General features: G+C 33.4%; 1 long non-coding RNA gene across 1 annotated transcript; it reads left to right on the top strand.

Annotated features, from left to right (window-relative positions):
- The first annotated feature begins 200 nt into the window (after positions 1-200).
- LOC143076828 (uncharacterized) lies at positions 201-4,941 on the top strand. The gene is made up of 3 exons (XR_012978799.1): positions 201-507; positions 3,106-3,319; positions 4,609-4,941. It is a non-coding gene; the product is annotated as an uncharacterized LOC143076828 (long non-coding RNA).
- The last annotated feature ends 950 nt before the right edge of the window (positions 4,942-5,891 follow it).

The raw sequence follows: 5,891 nt of genomic DNA, 5'->3' as shown, positions 1-5,891 counted from the left end.
TGTTTTAACAATAAAATACCGGCATCATGTTCATATTGCATTTCCAATCATATATAATAATAAATAATTTGATCAGGACCTCGGCAAAAAAAATATATCAAGAAATTATATTATTACAGGTTAATATCTATGTCAGCAAATTTACTGCATAAAGACAGTGTCAAAAAGTCAAAACTAAGTTTAAGTATCGGATGTCCGATAGAAAAAGATACTTCATATAAATGTATCGTGTCACAATCAACACAAGCGTCGGCTGGATGTTATTCAACTGACGATTTATTAATATGGCAATTTTAGGGGCTTTGTTTCTTGTAATGTTTATTACTTTCAATACTATTGATATTGGTGTGAGCGTGAATTGGCATTCATTTGGAAGTAAAAAGTATATGTTTATTGAAGAGAAGTTAAATTGGTTTGATGCGCAGACTGTTTGTCAGGCAATGGGAAGTAGATTGGCACATGTTATGAGTGCAGATGAAAACAGTTTCTTAATCTCTATGACAAACCGTAAGTACTTTTTCTTGAAAGATGTTTACAATCCGTCATATTTATAAGTTTGGAACTACATGAACCAATATTCTCTCTTACATATAACTACAATATCGTTATATTATAGGGTTATTGCATGAATATTGGGGAATATTGTCCCGAGTAGAATTTTATATTGCACGAGCTTGCGAGTGCAATATATGTTCTACGAGGGACAATATTCCCCAATTTTCATGCAATAACCCTTTTATTGTATAACAATATAATATTTGAAAGAAAAAATTAGTTTAAACTAAGATTTCATGAAGTTTCATGACGTCATGAATTTTGAAGATTTATTACACTAGTGCAATTTTAGAATTTATAGCACGCTAACTTTTGGTTACTTTCTGTGGGAAATATTATATTGCTATGCAATAATATATATCATACCGCTAATCATTTAAAATAGCTATGTCTTGTCTAATTAAATATACAGATTTGTTTTTGTAAAACAAGTACATTTTCCTTCAAAAATTATTCTTGTTCTTGGTCGTTTAACTATTTATCTGTTGGAATAATTGGTAGCTTACCTATATGTTTATGTATATTTTTTAATCAATTGGTATTCGATATACAAATTTCACATAAACGGCAGAATTATATTATAATGTTTTAACTCGATGAAACATGCACAATAATGCAGTAACTAGTAATTATGTCATTACCTTCTTTGCTGATTGTGTACTTGTTTTACTCACTTATGACTTCTGTTTCATAAAAGCGGTTCGGACACATGAAATTTATATAGTATAATTTCCTTTTGTTTGGTCTATACCACTGGTGATGGACTATAAATGCCCGTGTGCATCATCAACTCAGTTGGCAGTGCTTCGGTATTAACGTGATTTATCTAATGCTTAGTCCGTTTCTGTGTGTGTTACATTTTAATGTTGTGTCGTTGTTCTCCTCTAATATTAAATGCGTTTCCCTCAGTTTTAGTTTGTTACCCCGATTTTATTTTTTGTCCATAGATTTATGAGTTTTGAACAGCGGTATACTACTGTTGCCTTTATTTATAACAAACCTTTCTAAAATAAATCGTTAATAATTTAATAGATTACTATTGTTACTGCCTCACTGAAACAGGTGAAGAGATTGATTGATTGATTGTTGGTTGCTTAACGTCCAGTGGCAAATATTTCATGCATATTCAGGACGAGAACAAGTTCGCAATGATCACAATAGGTAGGTTGATACAATAGAGGCCATCTGGGATGATGGTCGGGAAAATTTGGACTGTCACTTGCAAATAAGGGTATACTGGATAGGGACAGAAATTTGGCCTTGTAACAGGCCACCTACGGACCCCTCAAAGAGTTGTTGCAAGCGTTCTTAACGTGCAAAGAGCGTGGCACTCTCTTTACACGAGGCATCGGAGTTAGCGTCCCCTTCTGACCGAACGTGACTGCGAACTTGATACATCCCGCACAGCCAAACTGCCGGTCGGGGGAAGACCAAGTGACCATATTTCTATACCCCAGTAACCCTTGGGATGAACAGGTGAAGAGGTATAACTTACTAGCTCCTTTGTCAGTTAAATTAGTGTCATTGTTTCTATTTTCTCATTATTCTATTTCTTCATTAAAGACTAATTCTAATAACTCTAAATTTATTTAAAGCTTCAAGAGATCAGTTTCCGTGTTGAAGACCGTACATTGACCTATAATTATTAACTTTTATAACTGTGACTTGGACAGAGAGCTATCTCACACTACATCTTCCTTTATCTATTTTTATGATTCAAATTGATGATTCATTTTAAATAGCTTCAGTAAGACTACATTACTACTCCAGTCCACTCATTACATATTTATTGTGTATACGTATACACTTATTATCCGGATGTTATAAATTGCTGGATATGATTTCATAATTGCGTTATCAATTAACAACTATGGGGTGTAGGGTATATCACAGCTGATAATTGGTGCAGAGTATCTATTACATCTTATAAATTGGTATAATATGCGGACTATTTTATTTATTATGTCTGTTTCGTTCACGCATCATTGTAAATACAACAGAGTTTGATGAGACTGTCATAAAAGTGAGAGGATAAGCGCTATAATCAGGAATATGACAGTTCTTGTCCATTTGTTTATGATGCGTTTTGTTATTTGATTTTTGTGATTATGGACTTTCCGAATTGATTTTCCTCTGAGTTCAGCATTTTTGTGATTTTACTTTTTGTACATGGAAAACACAAAATGGATTTTTGCTTCTTGTTCAACAAAATATGTCGAATTATCTATGTAAGGTTACTCTCTGCTTAAATTTTATGCGGGTTTGTGTTGCTGTTGTTTCCCTGTTGTGTTTATGTTTTGTTCACGCATCGTTGTCAATATGATGCGACTGTAGTACAAGTGAGAGGTTTAGCGCTATAAAACCACTTTCTACATTTGAGAATATCTGTTCCAAGTCAGAAATATGACAGTTGTTTTCTATTCGTTTGATGTGTTTTATAATTTGATTTTGCCGCTCGATTAGGGACCTTCAGTTTTGAATTCTCCTCGGAGTTCTGTATCTTTGTTAATTTACTTTTCGCTATGAAAATTTATATTTTTTCTTTAATAGATACAACTGCATGGATCGGAGCTGCAGATATCCACCAAGAGGGAGACTGGAGATGGTACAACCCTTTAACAGAAATAAGTTTCACATACTGGCAAAGCAACCAACCCAACAATGGAAGGATTTCTAATTGTATGTGCTACTACAAATTCCCTTCTACAGTGTTCAAGTGGGCCGATGAACCATGTACCAAAGCCTCTAATTTTGTGTGCGAAAAGTGAGTTATTCGATTTTAAGTAATTTTACACAACTGAGAAAAGAACCTTTGGTAGTAGTTTCTCTACATTATTACACAACTGAGAAAAGAACCTTTGGTAGTAGTTTCTCTACATTATTATGATACAAAATGAGTGTGACACTTTATAAAGAAACGCTCGAATCGCTTGCGTGGATTTACTGTCACCATGAACTCTCAAAGCTAAAAATTTAACTGTCAATGATATTACGTAATTGAACATATAGATATACATTATGAAAAAATCTTTCAAAATGTAAACTGTATTCTTATTTTTTGAAAATTGACTGCAAACATAGCAGATTTTGTTGAAGGATATTTTATGGTTATGCTGACGTAAAACTACAAGCGAATGTATTTGTAGGATAAGACCCATTTTATTTTGAAGTTTAGTCCTATTACCGTCTTTAAAATCTAATTACTACTACGGTTGACTGGGGAATAGAAGTATTGTCATCATTGGTATTACAACCCTTAACGAAGTGAGGCGTCAGTTTGGATGTTCAGGTTGTACAAATTTACTGCCACGTCTGGTCGGAATGGGGATGTTTAATACGATTACTCGTGTCAAGAGAGTGCCAAACTTTTCACGTTCAGAACAATAGTAACAACTCTAAGGGTCCGTAGGTTACCTGTCCTTTTCCAATTTAACCTCATTTCCCGTCGCGGTCAAAATTTCTCCAACCTTAATCCAGGATGCCTCTAATACAGAACCTACCTTTTGTATTGATTGTTAGTTTGTTCTCGTTATTAATACAAATGAAATGTTTGCCACTGTACGTTAGGCAACTAACAATCAATCAATCAACATATAATTAAAAGTTCCTGAATGATTTTTCAAGATGACTTATCTCTACACTGCGCAAAAATTCGTTCATTTCTGGAAATTCTTTTAAAAATTATTCGATTAATTGTTATCAACTATTTATTGTTTTATTTGGACAGTTTAATATAATATAATATTTTGGTAACATATTACTTCTGCGCTGACATTAATTTTCATTGATATGGTCATATTTATGAATTAACTGTTTACAAAACTTTATTTTTTTTCAAAAACGAATGTTTATCTACCTCAGGAATAATCTTAGCTGTGTTTTGCACAACTTTTAGGAAGTTTGGTCTTCAGTGCTATTGAACTTAGAATTTTAATTGACCTTTTCCCCTTTTTTTGGAATCGAGCGTCACTGGTGAGTCTTTTGAAGACAAAACGCACGTCTGGCGGAAACACAAAATTTAAATCCTTGTATCTATGATGAGTTAATTTGCAGGATAAAAGAAGACCATGGACACGACAATGGATCTTCAGCAAGTGGAGAAAACTGCATGAAAATGTGCTTGCAGGATGACAAAGAAGCTGGAAAGTGCATGAAGATATGCCTTTGAAATATAGCTGTAACCTAACTGCCAGGCTGTCCAGTCGTTCAATATTAGTTATTTATAGGTGACCAGAATTATATTATCACACACACAATCACATATATGTATTTCATTGAAGTGTTTTTTTAATTTTCACCTGTTTTAATGTATAACACTGGTAATTTAAGCAATTTATTTTGTTCTGTTTGTTTTCAATATTAATACTATAAAACAGTTCTGTACAAGGAGTTATTCGTTAATTTAAGATCCAATAATGATGAAAAATATCGATTAAAAACAAATCAAGCCAAACCACGACAAAACCAAGCACAAAAGAAAGAAGTCAACATGAAATGAGGTTCGGTACCTAAGTGAATAGAATGTATAATAAGAAATTACACCTTAGAATGTAAGAAATGATATAAATTCTTAGAAAAGAGAACGATTTTTCTTAGAGTCGTTAAACAAAATGGACAAGCACATCAGCAACTGGTAGGCAACACTATGTCAGAAAACAAACAGATGATTTAGTTTTTGTTAAAATTTCCACTTCAATTACCTCCTGCGTCTATTGCAACTACGGCGTTTAGACATTATAATGGGAACTAAGAAACGGAATACATTGGGATAACCAAATATTCTTTTCACAGGAACTAACGACTATCGTGTGACACGTCACATATTCTAAGTTCTACAATCTCGTCTATTTCTTACAAACATTTGATTTTACGAACTCATTTGAAATACCAGGCTTAAAATGTGATAATGCATACGCGCGTGGTACTTGCGTAAAAATATTCAGTGGCCATCGAAATAGAAGTTCAAATCATATTCAAAGGTAAGGAAAATTACAAACGTACGAAACGGATAAGCAACTCAGACTTTTTACAGAATGTGGATAGCTGTTTTTATTTACATAATTGGTGAAAACAAACAAGCGCCCTGTTATTACCTATAGCTTATCGGTGTCATATTTGTATTATTCAACACTGAGGTTGTGAGTTCAATCCCGGTGCCGGTGCACTCGACTCCAATCTTAATTGACTAGAATTGTCAGTTTTCCTATCAAAGGTCGGTGGTTTTCTCTTGGCACTACTGCTTCCTCCACCAATAAAAAACTGAATCAGCCTAAATACAGTGCTTAAAAGTGGCATTAAACACAAAAAATAATAAAAAAATCAAATATAAATCAAAT

Source organism: Mytilus galloprovincialis, chromosome 5 (assembly GCF_965363235.1).
Source record: "Mytilus galloprovincialis chromosome 5, xbMytGall1.hap1.1, whole genome shotgun sequence".
Lineage (NCBI taxonomy): Eukaryota > Metazoa > Mollusca > Bivalvia > Mytilida > Mytilidae > Mytilus > Mytilus galloprovincialis.
This window is presented reverse-complemented; position numbering and strand designations above follow the sequence as displayed.